The sequence below is a fragment of the Miniopterus schreibersii genome, assembly GCF_964146895.1.
Source record: "Miniopterus schreibersii genome assembly, chromosome: 1".
Classification (NCBI taxonomy): Eukaryota; Metazoa; Chordata; class Mammalia; order Chiroptera; family Miniopteridae; genus Miniopterus; species Miniopterus schreibersii.
The window spans coordinates 63,886,779-63,904,559 of NC_138101.1; positions in this window are offsets into that span (position 1 = coordinate 63,886,779).

Below are 17,781 nucleotides of genomic sequence, written 5' to 3' on the forward strand. Positions count from 1 at the left end.
GGCCCAGTCCCCAGTTGGGGGCGTGCAGGAGGCAGCCGATCAATGACTCTCTCATCATTGATGGTTCTATCTTTCTCCTCCTCTTTTCTTCTCTCTGAAATCAATAAAGATATATTTAAAAAATATATAAATAAATAAATAAATTGAAGGCTGATGTATAGAGGTAGGGAGTCACATAGCACTTCCATTTTTGATTGCCCAAAATGACAACTCCTTTGTGTTTTTTTAAATTGAATTTAGAGAGAGAGAGGAAGCAAGAGGGAGAGAGAGAGAGAAACATCAATGAGAGAGAACTACCATAGATCGGCTGCCTCCTGCACACCCCCTACTGGGGATTGAGGTGCAACATGGGCATGTGCCCTGACAGGGAATCGAACTGGCAACCTCTTGGTGCATGGGACAACACTCAAACAACTGACCCATACCGGCCAGGGCTGGTTTGTGTTTTTCAAGCAGACTAAAAGACTCTCAATTGTTGTTCACTTTCATTTTGTTTTTATTTTATCTAAAGCAGTTAACCACTTGCACCCTCATTGAGCCCAGAAGATAGTCTCATATATGACAATACCTCTAACGTCTTTATAAGAGAACATTATTCTAGATTTAAGAATAATGGTTTTAATTAATTTCAAGAGTCCTATAATTGTATAAAATTTGAATAAATATTTTCTATTGATTTATCTTATTTATTCAATTTTTTATATTTTGATTTTAGTGTTTCACCAAAGTAAGATAAATAACATAGATATCTGACTAAAGTCAATACAGTAATTAAATTTTTTTCCTATCCATTGACCTTGAAGCTAAGCTGCATAACTTTCCATTATCTCCAAGTTTTTCCTAATACACAATTTTCGCTAACCCATCACAACCCTGTAACAATACACATTGGCTACAAACACCAGGGGCCATCTCCTTTCTCTCTCTTCTTCCTCTGTTCTGCAGCTCTAAGATTCAGTCCTGAGTGCTTCCTAGAAACCCAGAGAGTTAGCTGTAATACTTTTTATCTAACATGGATTAATCGACAAAGACTCACCTGGTATTTCTGGAGTAATTGCTATTGACTAATCTATCACCTTGATTGAGTCATTTATTCACTAAATTCACTGCCCCAAACACAGTCAGAAATCTAATCAGTGAGGATAAATATAAAAATAAAAAACTACAAAGAAGGCAAAATCATTTTCCTGGTATCTTTGGAATCTTTGGAAAAATGCAATTGACTTTTTCTATTCACTTTATTTGGCTTATATTAAATTTTTGAAACGATTCTATGGGGTATATTTATGCTTTTAAACTCATTTTTTCTTCTCAGTTATATACTTAGTTCTGTCCAGCACTCCATAACACATATGCATAATTTTATTTGCACACATCATAAACAACAACAAAAGAGACTGCTTTTGCAAATTTACTTTGTGGATTTTAATTAATATTTACACCATTGTGGTCCGAATTAGATTAGTAAAGTAATTGGCCTTTTGGGTGCCCGAAGTTCTAAAAAAGGAGAAAATCACTCTATTTGTATACCTTAAAACAGAATAAAAAGTTCGACTTATAAGACAGTATAAACAGTCAATTTTTACAATAAGAGAATCTGTTAAATTAGCTACTTATTGTGAAAAAATGTCATCCCTGGTATTTGCATATATTGAGAGCAAGACATTTTGCATAACCCCCTACAAAGGCTATCATTAAAGCCACTCAATTGAACCACTCCCTTAAATTTTAAACTCATGTTATGTGTTATGTAAACACAAAGATTCTGTTGATGTTTTGAATCTCACCCTTTCAGATTTTATTGATTTTATTCATATCTCTATTAATTTTAAAGAAGGTTTTAGTGTAGAAGAAGACTGTAACTGAGGTTCAATACATATATTTAAAAGCTTTTTATCTGACTTAGTATTGGAATATTGTCTAAGGTCAGAACATGTCATTGTGTAGGAAAGAGTATTTTGGTGTAATTTATTTTTATATAAAATCAATATTCTATTTATGTATTATATTGTACAGTTATCTAATATGGTATGATGGACAACTTCCTTCAAGAAGTTTACCGCTGCTATTTAAAAGGACACAATAAAATGTAACCATTTGGGTGTAAAATTTATTTCTATCAAGCCTCTAAAGCTTTCACCCTAGGGTGTAAGAAGGACAGATTTCTCACATCCCATCTTGATTGCTCTAAAGGATCTCTAGCCTTTGAAGTAAATTGCAGTCCGTTACATCTCAATAGCAAAATTATGTAGTTTAAAATACAGGTTATTTCATTAACGTTGATCATTTTATTAGCTCAAAAGTGGTTTGTCTCACTGAATGTACAGCCAAAGCTAGAGAAACTCCATGATAAGCAATTAATATTAAGTTTTGGAGAATTATAAGTTTAAAATTTATAAAGATAATGACAATACCTCAAGTCAGTAACCCAAATCACACTGTTATGCTCAAGAAATCGCCAGAGTCGCTTGGAGCAAGGGAAGGATGTGTTTGTTTACAGTGGGCAGCCATGAATACCTTGCTATGGCTGATTACCACTCTGACTACTAGAAAATGGAACTGTTACACACAACAGCATCTGCTGTGCTGGAGGGCGGCAATGCCCAGATTGCCTATTACGGAATTCCAGAGACTATTCGCCAGCGATAGACTTCATTTTGCCAATGGGTAATTTGCAGTTTGCTGTGTCATCAGAATCTGAACATGTCACATCTTCTCCTCATCACAGCCAATCCGATGGCAAAGTGCTATAGAAGCAGCTGTCAAGAAAGCGCAAAAACCACAGAGAAAGCACAAAGTGACAGCAGATGCTATGCAAATCAGATGTGGACATAGAATATGCACTCGCAGAAACAATTACATACAGACCTGTGTAGTTCCTGATGCTATTTAATGTGGAGACAATGCTGCTCTGCCTTAGATGAAATATCACAGGTGGGGAAATCAAAGACCCTGTAAAGAATGAGGACAGGCTTGTAAAGAGAAATGGTAAGTACGAGATTATATTCTAAAATACTACCTGTCATTGGAGAGAAATCACAAAACATACTTCTTGGTCATAATTTCAAAGAAAAACAGCAGAAAATATACATAGCCACATGTAATCATCATCATTATAAGAGCTCTATTGATTAGATTATTTCAGTGCTCTGCATTTCAGATATCCTTCTAATTCCTGCCTAATTCTGAACAAAAAACAAAATTCTAATTTCAAAAGGAATATCCTAAATGTATTTATAGTCTAAAAATTTCTGTTCTTTGAAATTTGCCTTAAATTTTTCTTACAAATTATTGAAATATTTTGAGTACCCATCATTGCTGAATTATAAAATGTTTGTTGTAAGAAACTTAAAAAGTTGTATTTTACAAGAATCCACTTATCAAGGAGTATCTTTATAACATCCTTAGGGAATGGTCATTTGCCATCTTCATGTATATTTGGGTGGTGGAGATGTCACTGCCTCTTGAGACTACCTATCACATTTTTGATAGCACTTATAATTAACCAACTCATAAATTAAGGTAAAATTTGTTATCTCGTGACATATTTACTGGTCATAGACACATGAACTCTCCAGTGTTTCTCCCTCTCTTCTCACTCATTCCCCAGGTCCAGTCACCCTGTCTAATGAGTTCTACCTTCAATGATTGTCTTCATATGTATTCTATCCTTTGGTTCTTATGCCACCTCCCTTATTGTACACTTTCCAACTCTGTCAGAATTATTGAAATAGCTTCCTGAGTGGCCTCCAAACTATTAGCTTATTTCTTAACTTTATTTTTATTGTTTACACTATTACAGATGTCCCCATTCTCCCTCCCCCTTTTCTCACCTCCCCCACTATCCTCACCCACCCTTCCCTCTCATAAAATCAGAGCAAGCTTTCTTCTACAACACTTTGAGTTCTGCTCCTAAAATATTCAGTGAATTATAAGAATAAAGTTGAAATTACTTTTCTTATGTAAGGTAACACTAGCTGTTATTAAACATGCACGCACATGCACACAGGTTACAGTGGCCAACAGGAACACAGACTTCTTCCATCTTCACCTTGTGGCACTCTCATCTTCTAGACTTCAGAGCTTTTCCCTTCCAGCCTAGGAACTGGGAAAGACATGGTGGAGAAAGCACTTGTGTTGTTAACCCTGCTGTTAGGTGACACATATCACTTCCACTCAAATTCTGTTGTGAAGAATTAGTCATGTGACCCCACTGAGATGCAAATCAGGCAAAAATATTGAGCCCCTGCCTTGGCAACTGCCTCCCCAAATCAACCCTATCATATAGAATGGGACTACAAATCTTTGGTGAACACTTGGTGTGCATTTTTAGCACAACTAACAAAATTCCATAGTGGTGTGTTAAAAGCAAAGTCTTCTCAATCTCACATTTTAGTTTCAATTTATCTGTTCACAATCCTTAAATTTCGTTCACCACATTACTTATTTTTCCCCCTAATAGCTCCATTCACTGAGATGTCTCTATGATATTAGTCCCGTCTTGTCTTGGGAAATGTTTTCATCCCCCCTCCTCCTACTTCCGTAAACCATTGAAATCCTATTTAAATTTCAAGTTTTAGCTAAAATTGTGTTCATCTTTAACATCTGCCTCAATAATTCCATTGTAATGAACTCCTTCCAAATCATTTCCCAGCACTTTTTTTATTTTTGGTGGAGATATTTATATACCTTCCTCTTCAATACTGTATTTGGGGTGTTGTCTTTTAAAAGTTGTACCTTTCCATTCTGTATGTAGCCTTACTCTGCTGGCAAACAATGGTCTGTCATAACAACTATCACTTATTGAGTCTACTATTTGTCAGAACAATTCTAAAATTTTGTAATGCATATTATTTTACATGATCCTCATGACAACCCAATCAGTTGAAAGGAACTGCATTATTCCTGTCTTATACAAAATAAACCGAGGCATGGAATTGTCATGCACTCATACAGGATCACACAGCTGATAAGTGGTAAGTTGAGATGTGAATCCAGCCAGACCCCAGAAGCCACAATCTCAATTACTGTGCTATAGTAGATTATTGTTCAATAACTGTTAAATGTGTTTTTGCAATAGTTAGTAATTCATTCTGACTTTCCTCATAATATTACTGGAAAAACATTTCTCTTTTTCCCTATAACATTATCACTAGATTTACTAAGTATTTACTATTTCCAAGGAGAAGCATTCATTGAAACTATAATTTCTTTAGCTTTCAGTTATGATACCAAGTAGAGATAATGATACTCTTTTGCATGTTTTATGACACAGAACATATGTTTTCAGGGTCAATATAAAATAGACTTGAAGCCCAGCAAGGTGTGGCTCAGTGGTTGAGTATCAACCTAGGATCCAGGAGATCTCAGTTTGATTCCTGGTCAGGGCACATGCCCCGGTTGCAGGTTTGATCCCCAGTTGGGGGCGCGCAGGAGGCAGCCCATCAATGACGACTCTTTCATCATTGATGTTTCTATCTCTCTCTCCCTCTCCCTCTCCCTTCTTCTCTCAGAAATCAATAAAGATATATTTAAAAAAAAACGCATTTAAAAAAAATAGACTGAAAACTAAAAAATTAATAAATTAATAAATTTAACTTCATTTGTGAAATTGATTTTCATGATTCCACATTTTTGCCATGTGATTTTTTATCTTGTGAAAATATAGTTTCATTAACAATCATCCTGTGGATTTGAAAATAAATTACCTAAATAATTCTACGGTCTTTTTATGGTGTGTGTGTATATATCTATCTATCTATATATATGTATATACTTTTTCTATCTTGCTTTTTGCAAGAAAGCAGTATGAAAGAGGGTACATTTTCCTTAGTGATTAAGTCTATCTTTACATTCAGAAATCCTTGAGATCTCTATGTCTGCCTGCAAAGGTATGTTCCTCCAGGTTGGCATCAGTGGTTCTTTTCCATTTAGTCATATTTACTTTTATTTCTCCTCTGCATCTTCTTTATCAGGTGACTTGTTTTCACATCATGAGCAATATATAATGTCCGAGTGTGTGTGTGTGTGTGTGTAATAGAAAAGGAAAGAGCGAATTTACAATCATGAATTTGTGAGCAAGGTAAACCATCATCAGGAAAGAATTAAAAAAGAAATTAGAATGACTGCACAACATGTGTTACTCATCTGCTGTTTCTAGGACTCCACGTCAAACACTCTGTTGGAGGAGGTCACTGAGAAGAGTGTGACCACCAGTTTACCTCTGAGCTTAGCTTGGGCAAATGGAAGCTCCTTACCTACTCACCTGTCCTTAGAATGTACAGCTTGTCCACCACTCCCACAGTGGGAGCCATTTTCAAGGACAGAGTCTTGGGAGACCAACATATTGTTTAGACCATCTGGACAGTGTAAGTGGCCAAACCCTGTTAGGATCACTATATATATTTGTAAGATTCTGGTGGGTGGATATGGAGATCTGCTCATCTTTTGGACACCAAGATAATGTTCATATATAAGTAAGTTTCCTCACTTATTAAACCTGTCACCTACCAATCTGGAGTAGCCTGCCTATTTCTTCGGTCCCTCCTGCCCTTCTTGTACAGAGGGACAATTTATGAATCAATCTACATCTTTTAACTTTTAAATGTAGAAGTTGGTATATATATTTGTATAGAATAATTTGCACAGTTTTTTATTTATTCAACAATTCACATCAGAAGACAAGCATGTTATACAGTGAATTATCTAGGTTATTTCTATTTTAGTCATGGAATATATAGGTTAATAGATCAGGAGGGGTGTTTCTGTGGAGTATGTTTACTATGCAATATTTCTTTAAGCTGTGCTCAAAAATATTAATGAGAATCTTAGAAATGAATTTGAATATGATAGTCTATACTGAAAAAGAAAGAATGGAGCTCTTTAAAAACAGCATCATATTCCATTGTAAGATGGATGTAATTGCTTATTTTATTTCACGTTTAAGTTTCAAACTGTATATTGTTGGGGGGAATATGGGTTATTCAAATTTTTCCATAGTCTGACTTATGTTATTGTTTCCAAAATGTCTTTACTCTGTTCTTATTATATCATGTATATGATAAATGAAGTCTGTGTTTATGAGTAATAATTTGAGACAGCTATTTATAAAATGTTCTATAAAGAATGCTTATATGTGTTTTCATTTCCTCACTGTATTTTTATGGCTATACAGTTTATATGATGAGTTAATTAGCAACAGAGTCCGTAAATATATTTAACAACTTAACTATGTTCAAGGATAGCATTATGCCAAGCACCGTGTGATATGAAAATGATCTTAAGCATGGTTTATCCTCAAGAAATCTGATCAATATGGGAAAAAATAAAGTTTTACAACAAAAACGGGATTGATTCCCAGTTTAAGGCATTGCCACCTAAAATATTCACACTAATTTGTCCTCTAACAGCATGTTTGTTTTCTATGCTATAGTAACCAGTTACTGATAATTATCAACAAAGTCTTGGCAAACAAACTTTCTTCAACAATAAGGTAAAATATACAAACACAAAAAAGTTAAAAATTAGAATTACAGCCATGGAAGAAATCGTATTTCTCAAAACCTTGGAATTAGGATCCTGTACTCTCATTATCTCCACAGGGGTGCTTACATTTTGTAGGTGTTTGGTGATTTTCCACATGCAGGCCTGCGCACAGGTGGTTGAACCCACACACTATGCAGCAGAAGGCAGTTGCAAACCACTGCTGCTTTTCTCAATCTTTATCTTTCTCACCTTAAAAACCCTATGAGGACACAGCTCATTCATTCATAGGGTTGCCAGGAGCAGGAGCCCACTCGGTGGCATGTAACAAGAACTCTCATTATAGATTCTAGATCCCAAAGGAGAAATAAATCAAAGATGTTCAATTTTACAGTTGCATTTTAAATTAAAATTTTATTGAAATAACTGTAGATTCACATGTAGTTGTCAGAACCAATACAGATACATTCTATGCATGTGTACACTTAACCACCTCTTCCAGTGTTAACATTTTGGAAAACTAGAGTATAACAACCAGGATGTAGACGTTGATACAGTCCAATGATCTTATTTGAATTTCTCCAGTTAACTTGCGTGTGTGTTTAGTTCTATGCAATTTTAATCACAACTAGATTTGTGTATCTACCAAAGTAATCAAGATCCTGAACAGTTCCATCATCATAAGGATCCCTTGCATTTCATTTTTATAACCATATCCACCTTTCCCACCCCCTCCTAGCCTCTGACAAGCACTAATCTATCCTTTTCTGAAATTTAGTCATTTCAAAAATGTTATATTACTGAATCACATAGTTATGTATAACCTTTTAAGATTTTTTTAAACTAAACTAATTCCGTGGAGATGCATCCAAATTGTGGCATGCACTAATTAATTTTTTTAATTGCTCAGTAGTATTCCATTTTGTATGTACTGAAGTTTGTTTAGCTTTTCATCTGGTGAAGGAAATCTGGGCTGATTACAGCTTTTGGCTATTACAAATAAAGTTGCCATAAATACTTGTGCACAGGTTTTTGTGTGTATGCAAGTTTTAATTCTCTGGTATAAATGTTCAGGGGTGCAATTACTGGGTCATTTGGTAACTGCATGTTTATTTTTATAAGAAAATGAAAAAAAAATCTTTCCAGAGTGGAAATTTTACATTCCCATCAGCAATGTATGAGTGATCCATTTCCTGTGCATGCTTGCCAGCATTTGGTGGTGTAATTTTTTTAAAAAAAATAAGCCATTCTGATAAATGTATAGTGATATCCTATTATATTATTTATTTTCTTTTTTATTATGTTAGTAATAGTTTACATTTCTTTAATGGCCAGTGATATTGATCACCTTTTCATGTGCTTATTTGATATTTGTACGTTCTCTTTAGTAAAATGTCTCTTCATGTTTTTTGCCCACTTTCTAGTTGGATTATTTTACTATTAAGATTTCAGATTTATTTATATAATTGAGATACTATTTTTTGTTAGATATGTGGTGTATTAGCTTCTCATTGTTGCTGTACCAAATTATCTCAAACTTAGTGATTTAAAACAATAGAAATTCATATTACATTTTGGTCATGAGTCCAAATAGAGGCATACAAAGCTAAATCCAAAGTATCAGCAGGGATGGTCCCTTCCAAAGTCTGTGGGGTGGAGGGGGATTTATTCCTTGCCTGTTGTGACTTCTAGAGGACACCTGCGTTTCTTGCATTGTGACTGCAACACTCCTGTCTACTTCCATCATCACATTGTCTTCCCCCCGTCTGGCCCTCTTGTGTCCCTCTTAGAACCATTGATTACATTGCCCTCCATAATCCCCCTCCCATAATATAAGATAATTTCCTTATCACATTTGCAAAGTCGCTTTTGCCGTATAACATTCACAGGTTCCTGGGATTAGGACACAGAGATCTTTGTGGGAGAGATTCTCAGACTACCACAGATGGTTTGCAGACATTTTCTTCAACTCTGAAGCTTTTCTTTTCATTCTTTTTACATGGACTTTTAACAGCAAACATTTTATATTTGGTGAATTCTAACGTATCAAGTTTTCATTTCACTGATAATGCATTTAGTATTAAGTCTAAGAGCTTTTTGCCTAATTCTAGGTACTGAATATTTTTTCCTATGTGTTTTTCTAAAAGTCATATAGTTTCCTATCTTTGTTTTAAGTCCATGATTTATTTTGAATTAATTTTCTATAAGGTGTGACGTTTAGTTTAAGGTTTATTATTTTGCCTATGAATGTACACTTGCTCCAGTATGAGCTATCTTATCTCCATTGAATTACTTTTGTACTTTTGTCAAAAATACGTTAATACATCTTTGTGGTTTTACCCCTGGATTCTTTATTCTGTTCCATTGATCTGTATGTCTGTCCTTTTGCCAAGTCTTTATTTCTGCAGCTATGCAGCATGCCTTAATATTGGATAAAGTGGTTCTTCTATCTTTGTTCTTCTTTGGCAAGATTGCTTTGACATCCCAGGGCCTGTGCATTTCCACTGTAGAATAAACTGGTCTATATCTATAAAATAACACACCTTACTTTGATTTAGATAAGAATTGCATTAAACATATAGATCAATTAGGGAAAATCAATTTCTCTACCATGCTGAGTCTTTCAATCTGAGAACACAGTAGGTCTCTCCATTTATTTAGTTTTTGTTTAAATTCTTTAATCAGCATTAAGTAACCTCCAGCACAGAGTTCCTGTGTATCGTTTGTTTAGTGTATAAGTAATCATTTCATTTTCTCTGGAGGAATTATAAATGGGATAATGTTTTTAATTTTGATTTCCACATGTTAATTATTAGTGTTTGGACATGCAATTGATTTTACTAGTAGATTGTATATTATTTGACCTTGCTGAACTCACTGATCAGTTTTAGAAATTTTGGATTTTTTAAAATATAGGTTCCTTGGAATTTTCTGTGTAGAGAATTGTTATTTGTCATCTGCAAACCATGAGTTTACTTATTGCTTTTAAATCTATGTACTTTTATATATTTTTACCGCCTTATTGCACTGATTAGAACTTCCAGCAGCATATTGAATGAGAACGGTGAGAGTGAATATCCTTGCCTTGTTCTCAGTCTTAGGGAAACACATTAACTCTTTTACCATTCAGCGTCAATGTAGCTGTATGATATGTTAAACAAGTTAAGTTGAGGTAATTTATTTCTATTCTTAACCAATTGAACATCTTTATTAGGAATATATGTTGAATTTCTTAAAAACACAGTGCATCAAATGTCTATTTTTGAACATTGGATAACTAAGAAAAATCTCACTAGGTCACACATCTTAATTTTTTTCAATTTCAAGTTCCATCTGTTCATTGTTAATATATAGGAAAGCAATTGATTTTTGTATATTAACATGTTCTTTCAGCCTTGCTATAATTATTTATTAGTTCTAGGAGTTTTAAGGTAATTTTTTTTTTTTTTTCAGATTTTCTACATAGACAGTTATGTCATCTGTGAAAAAAAGGTTTTATGTCTTCCTTTTAAATATGTATAAATTTTTTGTCTTTTCTTGCTTTATTGCAATAGCTAGAACTTAAAAGATTATTTTAAAAAGGAATGGTAAGAAGAGACATCCTTGACTTGAACTTGATTGTAGTTTCTCACCATTGAGTATGGTGCTAGCTGTAGGCTTTTTTGTAGATATTCTTTAACAGTGGAGAAAGTTTCTGTATTCTGTTTTTTATCATGAAGGGTTGTTGAATTTCAGCATTTATTGATATGATCATGTGATTAATTTCTTTTTGACTGTTTATATTATGAATTATGTTCATTCATTTTTAAATGTTGAATCAGCCTTGCATATGTGGGATAAATTCCATTGGACATGATGTAAAATTATTTTTATAACTTGTTGAATTAAATTTGCTAGTATTTTACTAAGTATTTTAAAATCTATACTTGTGAGAGGTAACTGGTCTAGGGTTTTTAATTTCTTTTAATTTTTTTGTTTGGTTTTTGTATTGGGGTAATGTTGGCATTATAGGATAAATTAGAATGTATTCCCCCTGCTTCTAGTTTCTAAAAGGGATTGTAGAAAATTGGTATAATTCCTTCCTTAATGTTTGGTAGAACTTGCCAGTGAATCCTTATGAGCCTGGTCCTTTCTGTGTTGGAAAGTTATTATTTATTGATTCAATTCCTTTAATAGATCTAGGCCTACCCAGGTTGTGTATTTCTTCTTTTTTTTTTAAATCCTCACCTGAGATTATATATATATATATATATATAAAATATATATATGCACATTGTATCTACATCTATAGGTAGATAGATAGATGATAGATGGATAGATAGATATGCTCTTTTTTCCATTGCTTTTCAGAGAGAGTAGAAGGGAGAGAGAGACACACATACATTGATTGGTTGCCTCCCTGACCAGGGCTGGCACTGAGCCTGCAACCGAGGTTTGTGCCCTTGACTGGAATTGAACCCAGGACCTTTCAGTCCACTGGCCAGCACTCTAACCACTGAGCCAACAGGGTAGGGCTGTCTATTTCTTCTTGCATGAGTTTTGTCTTTAAAGGAATTGGTCCATTTCATTTAGGTTATCAAATTTGTGGTCACAGAGTTGTTCACAGTGTACCTTTATTATCTTTTTTAATGTTCACGGAATCTTCAGTGATATCTATTCTTTCATTCCTGATATTATAGAGGCTAATAGATTTTATTGATCTTCTCAAAGGAGCAGCTTTTAGTTTTATTGATTTTCCTCTATTGATTTCCTGATTTCAATTTCTTATTTCTTTTCTCTTGTTTACTTTATATTTAATTTGTACTTTTAATTTTGCTTCCTCAGGTAGAAACTTAGATTGTTAATTTTAGATTTTTTCTTCTTTTCTAACATATGCATTTATTCAATGCTATAAATTTCCCTGCATTCATTGAATCCCACTAATTAGGATACGTTTTGTTTCATTTTCATTTAATTCAAAATATTTAAAATTTTTTCTTGAGATTACTTCTTTGACCCATGTGTTATTTAGAAGTGTGTTGTTTAATGTCCATATACTGGGAGGTTTTCCATTTACCTTTCTGTTATTGATTTCTAGTTTGGTTCCATTGTGGTCTGAGAACAGATTGGATAATTTTTATTTATTTATTTTTAATTTGGTAAGGCTTGTTTTTGTATGTCCCATAATGTGATTTATTTTGGTGAGTGTTCCATGTGACCTTGAGAAAAATGTGTATTCTGCTATGGATAGATAAAGAAGTTTATAGATGTCCATTATATCAAGGTGATTGATGGTGTCTATGGGTTCAACTATGTCATTACTGATTTTTTGACTGCCGAATCTATTCATTTCTGATATGGGGGTTTGAGGTCTCCAGCCATGATAGTGGACTCACCTATTTTCTTTATAGTTATATATGTTTTTGCTTCATATAGTTTGATTTTCTGTTGTTAGGTATATACACATTAAGGATTGTTATGTCTTCTTAGAGAATTGACCCATTGATATTATGTGGTGCTTTTGTTTATTCCTGATAACATTCCTCATTTTGAAGTCGTCTCTGTATGAAATTCATTTAACTATTCTTAGTTAGTGTTAGTATATTTTCCTCCACCCATTTACTTTTCATTTATATTTGTCTTTATATATAAAGTGGATTTCTCTTAAGCAACATATATAGGCACACCTCATTTTATTGCACTTTGTTTATTGCACTTCACAGATATTGTGCTTTTTACAAATTGAAAGTAAGACCCTTCACCAGCAAACAGATTAGGACTTGCTGGAGAGTCAGATGACAGTTAGAAATTTTTAGCAATGACATTTTTTAAATTAAAGTATGTACGTTGTTTTTAGACATAATGCTATTGCACACTTAATAGACTATAGCATAGTGTCAATGTAACTTTTATATGCACTAGGAAATAAAAAACTTTGTGCGACTTGCTTTATTGCTATATTCACTTTATTGTGGTGGTCTGCAACCAAACTTGCAATATCTCTGAAGCTTGCCTGTAGATGGGTTGTATTTTCTTCCACTCTGACAAGCTCTGTCTTTCAATTGGTGCATTTAGACTGTTGACATTCATAGTGATTATTGATACAGTTGGATTAATCTTCTTCCTCCTGTTCCTTTTATCACTGGTGTCACTGATTTTCCCTATATATAAGTATGTATATTATATATACATAAGTATACATAATTGAATACATTGTTACTATTATTCTAAACAAACTGTTTACTGTTAGATCTATGACAAATAAGAAGGAATATTTTTATTTTACCTTTATTCCTTATTTGAAGCTCTTTATATAGATCCAAGTTTTTGATGTATATTATTTTCAGTGTCTCAAATAGTTCTTTTAACATTCTTGCAAGAAACATCTACTGGCAAAATTTTTCTCAATTATTATTATTTTTTTATTTTGCTGAGAAAGTATTTAATTCTCCTAAATTTTTGAATTATAATTTCAAAGGGTACAAAGGTTGATGGGATTGGTGGGGTTTATTTGTTTGAACACCTTAAAGTTTGTATTCCACTCTCTTACTGCTTGTGTGGTTTCTGAGAAGAAGGAGGTAATTCCTATCTCTGTTCCTTTATTAATAAGGTGTTTTACTCCCTCCTCTGTGTTGTTTCAGAATTTTTCTTTATTTTTGATTTTCTGTAGTTTGAAAACGATATCATAAGGGGACATTTTTTTAACTTTAATTTTTTGGCTTTTATACTGCTAAGTCTCTATGAACTTCCTGGATCTGTGGTTTGGTGTCTGCCATTAATTTGAGGAAATTCTCAGTTATTGTTTTAAATATTTCCTCTGTTTCCTTCTTTTCTTCTTCTCCTTCTAGTATTCCTATATCAGCTTTTTCAGTTGTCCCCAGCCCTTGGATATCTTGTTCTGTGTTTTTCCATCTTTTTATTCTCTTTACATTTTGTGTTTTGAAAATTCTATTGATATGTCCTATAGCTTATATATTTTTCTCCTCAGCCATGTTTAGTTACTAAAGGTTCATTAAAGGTATTCTTTACTTCTGCTACAATTTTTCTGTTTTAAATCTCTAACATTTCTTTTCAGTTCTTTCTTAGGAGTTTCATCTCTCTGCTTACCTTGCCCATCTGTTCTTGCACACTGCCTCCATTAGCCATTAGAGCTCTTAGCACCTTAATCACAGTTGCTTTACATCCCTAATCTGATAATTAATTATCAAAATTACTCATAAAATTTTAATCAATTGTTTAATAAAATAACATGATGATTTAAATCTTGTTGATTGTTTCAAAATTTAGAGACTTATGCATCAACACACAGACACACATATAAACTGCAGAGACTTGTGAACTGTGATTAAGTCTTTGAAACTTACAAATATATTAAGATAAAATTATGTGGAAAAGGTGGAATAGAAATACACAAATAAAAATATAAATTATGACTATAATATATTTTATTATAATATAATTTTAATAGACTGAAGTGTATATCAAATGCAGTGATCTTTATACTCAGTTGTATACTTTTAGAAGGTAGTATAAGTGTGAATTTAAAATGTCAATATTTATAATACAAATAAATTATATTAAAAGCTACAATTAAATTATGAAAAACCTTTAGATGTCAACTTAAAAACTTGTAAGGGTTATTTAGTTCTTAAATAATATTTTAAGGGTTTTAGAGTAAAAAATTTGAAAGCTGCTTCTAAATAACTAGCAGCACAATTTACAATGGCTAAGATCTGGAAACAGCCCAAGTGCCCATCAGTAGATGAGTGGAAAGAAAAGTTGTGGGATGGGGTGGAATGGGTCATTGGGGAGAAAAAGGGACATCTGTAATATTTTAAACAAAAATAAACCAAAAAGAAAAGAAAAGCTGTGGGACATTTACACCATGGAATACTATGCAGCTGTAAAGAAGAAGGATCTCGTGCCCTTTGGGACAGTGTGGATGGACCTGGAGAATATTATGCTAAGCGAAATAAGCCAGGCAGAGAAAGACAAACATCACATGATCTCACTTATATGTGGAATCTAAAGAACTTAATAAACTGATGAACAAAATAGATTCAGTGACATGGAAGCATGGATCAGACTGATGAATCCCAGAGGGATGGTGGCAGTGGGTGGGTGGAGGGGAAGAGATTAACCAAAGAATCTGTATGCATATATGCATTGCCCATGAACACAGACAATAGCGTAGTGAGGGACCGGGGAGGGGCGTGGTGGTGGAGTGGAAGGGGTCAATGGGGAAAAAAGGGGACATCTGTAATATTTTGAACAATAAAAAAAAAAAACACAGAAAAAAATAAAACAAAAAACTAAATAACCCAAATCCATATTAACTGAATAGATAAAATTCTTCAGTGCTGCCAAATTCTGGGAGATTCAAGTTCCCTAGAAATGACCCCATCAGGATATCCCTCTATAAGTTAATATCTACCCCTCCTCTGTGGCCTCTTCTTGCAGTACAGCCTCCTTCCAGTTATGCCTAGTGATTTCCTGCCACTTCAGGAAAATTTCTACCATACTTACAAATGTTCCCAAGCAACAGAGATTTCCCAGCTTTCTCCCTCTGAGTATCTCATTAGGTTTCACGCGATGGTGATAATCAGCCGGCTCTCGACTCACTTGAGGCTCTAAAATCTACAAGTGATGATTTCTCTGATTTTTTTTACAGCTTCCTGAATACCTTGGTCCAACTCTAATAATGGGGATTTGGATTCAGCAAGGTTGCGGTTACACCAATCACTTAAAAGCCCAGATCACTGAGCAATAGTAGCTACTTAGTTCCACCACTGCAAAGGCCCAGGGAATAATTGGTAATTAGGGCCAGATATTTCTTTTTCTCTCGAAAGGCTTTATTTTATGAATTCAATAGCTTCTGCATCAAAATGTACTCATTCCATCTTTATTGTATTATCTTCAATATATGCAAAATACATTCCCAAGCAATACCTATGTTTTATTATTCAACAAAAGACAGCCCAATCAGAGTCAGATCACAGATGATTGACGGTAGAGCGGAAAGCAAAAGTTTTCTAATGAAAGGACCTAAGAAATTGCTAGCAGTGCAACCAGGCAGTGTGTGAACAAAATGTTCAAGGAAATATTTTATTTTTATTTATGTTGGCTATGAAATAAATACTGCCTAGTTGAGTCAGTGGGTTTTATATGTCAGGCTCTATTTCCTGCTGCACCGAATCGCCGCAGAGCTGTCAAAAGCAAGGCATGCATTTGAAGAGGCTGCCCTCTGAACGGAAGGGAAAAAATACTAGGAGGGTTGACAAAACGCATGCGTGATGAGCCTCTCTCTCCCTCTCTCTTTAAAGCTTTTTGAGTTTATTCCCATTTTAGCAATGTGAATTCTGAATGAAAAGTAATTGAAGGCAATAATTTCAAAGGGACGTAGAGAGGAAAGAGGGAAGGCGCATTTTCGAAGCAGATGACGTTACGCAGGTGTAACACATGTGCCAAGAATAAAAGACAGAGCGCTTTCCCTGCAGACTGCACCCCCCCGCCCTCTACTCAATAGCAAAATACACAGAACGTGCTGAGATGAGCTTTTTGTATTGTGGGTGCCTGGCCACCGGCCTGTGTGTTTCAGCCACATGAGAGTCAACGAGCGTCAGGAACAGGCAAGTGAGAATGCCTGGCAGAGAGCAAATGTCAGGAGAGTTCGAGCAAGAAGAACAATAATTCAGAGCATGACCCTTCACAGAATTTGCCTGGAATTACAGGCAGAACTGTTTATGGAGAGGCCAGGCCAAGCACACACCCCTGAGATTTAGGCGAGGCGTTTAAAGCTGCTTTCCTGGGCAGGCCTCTTAGCTCCCTCTGCGTCATTCCTGGGAGTCAGAGCTCCAGCGACAGAGGCTCTGGCTTTTGGCTGTTTATTAATCACTGTGTGTTTGCTGCTGTTACGTGACTCAAGAGCCTTAAGTTATGAATAATTAAAACTTGGCTCTCTATGAGTGTAAGCTATGATATACAAATAACAGCCTCTTCTGAGTATCTCTTAAAACTGGACACTGGAATTAGTCCCACCTCTCACATATGTGCACATACACACAAATGTTCTCACTAATGTATCTGACTCACTCATTCTTAATAACCTCAGTTAAACTCTATGCTGCTTTAAATTATCACTGATTCTGCATATCTAAAAAAATCCCTTTTTACACTTTAATGAAATAGGTTGAAATAATACTAATACTAAATGATTGAACTTGTATCACTTTGAAACTTTTGATAATGTCATAATAATGGATATACTGTTTGATTTATCTGATAAATGTTTTATCCTAAATGGACTAACTGAACAATTTT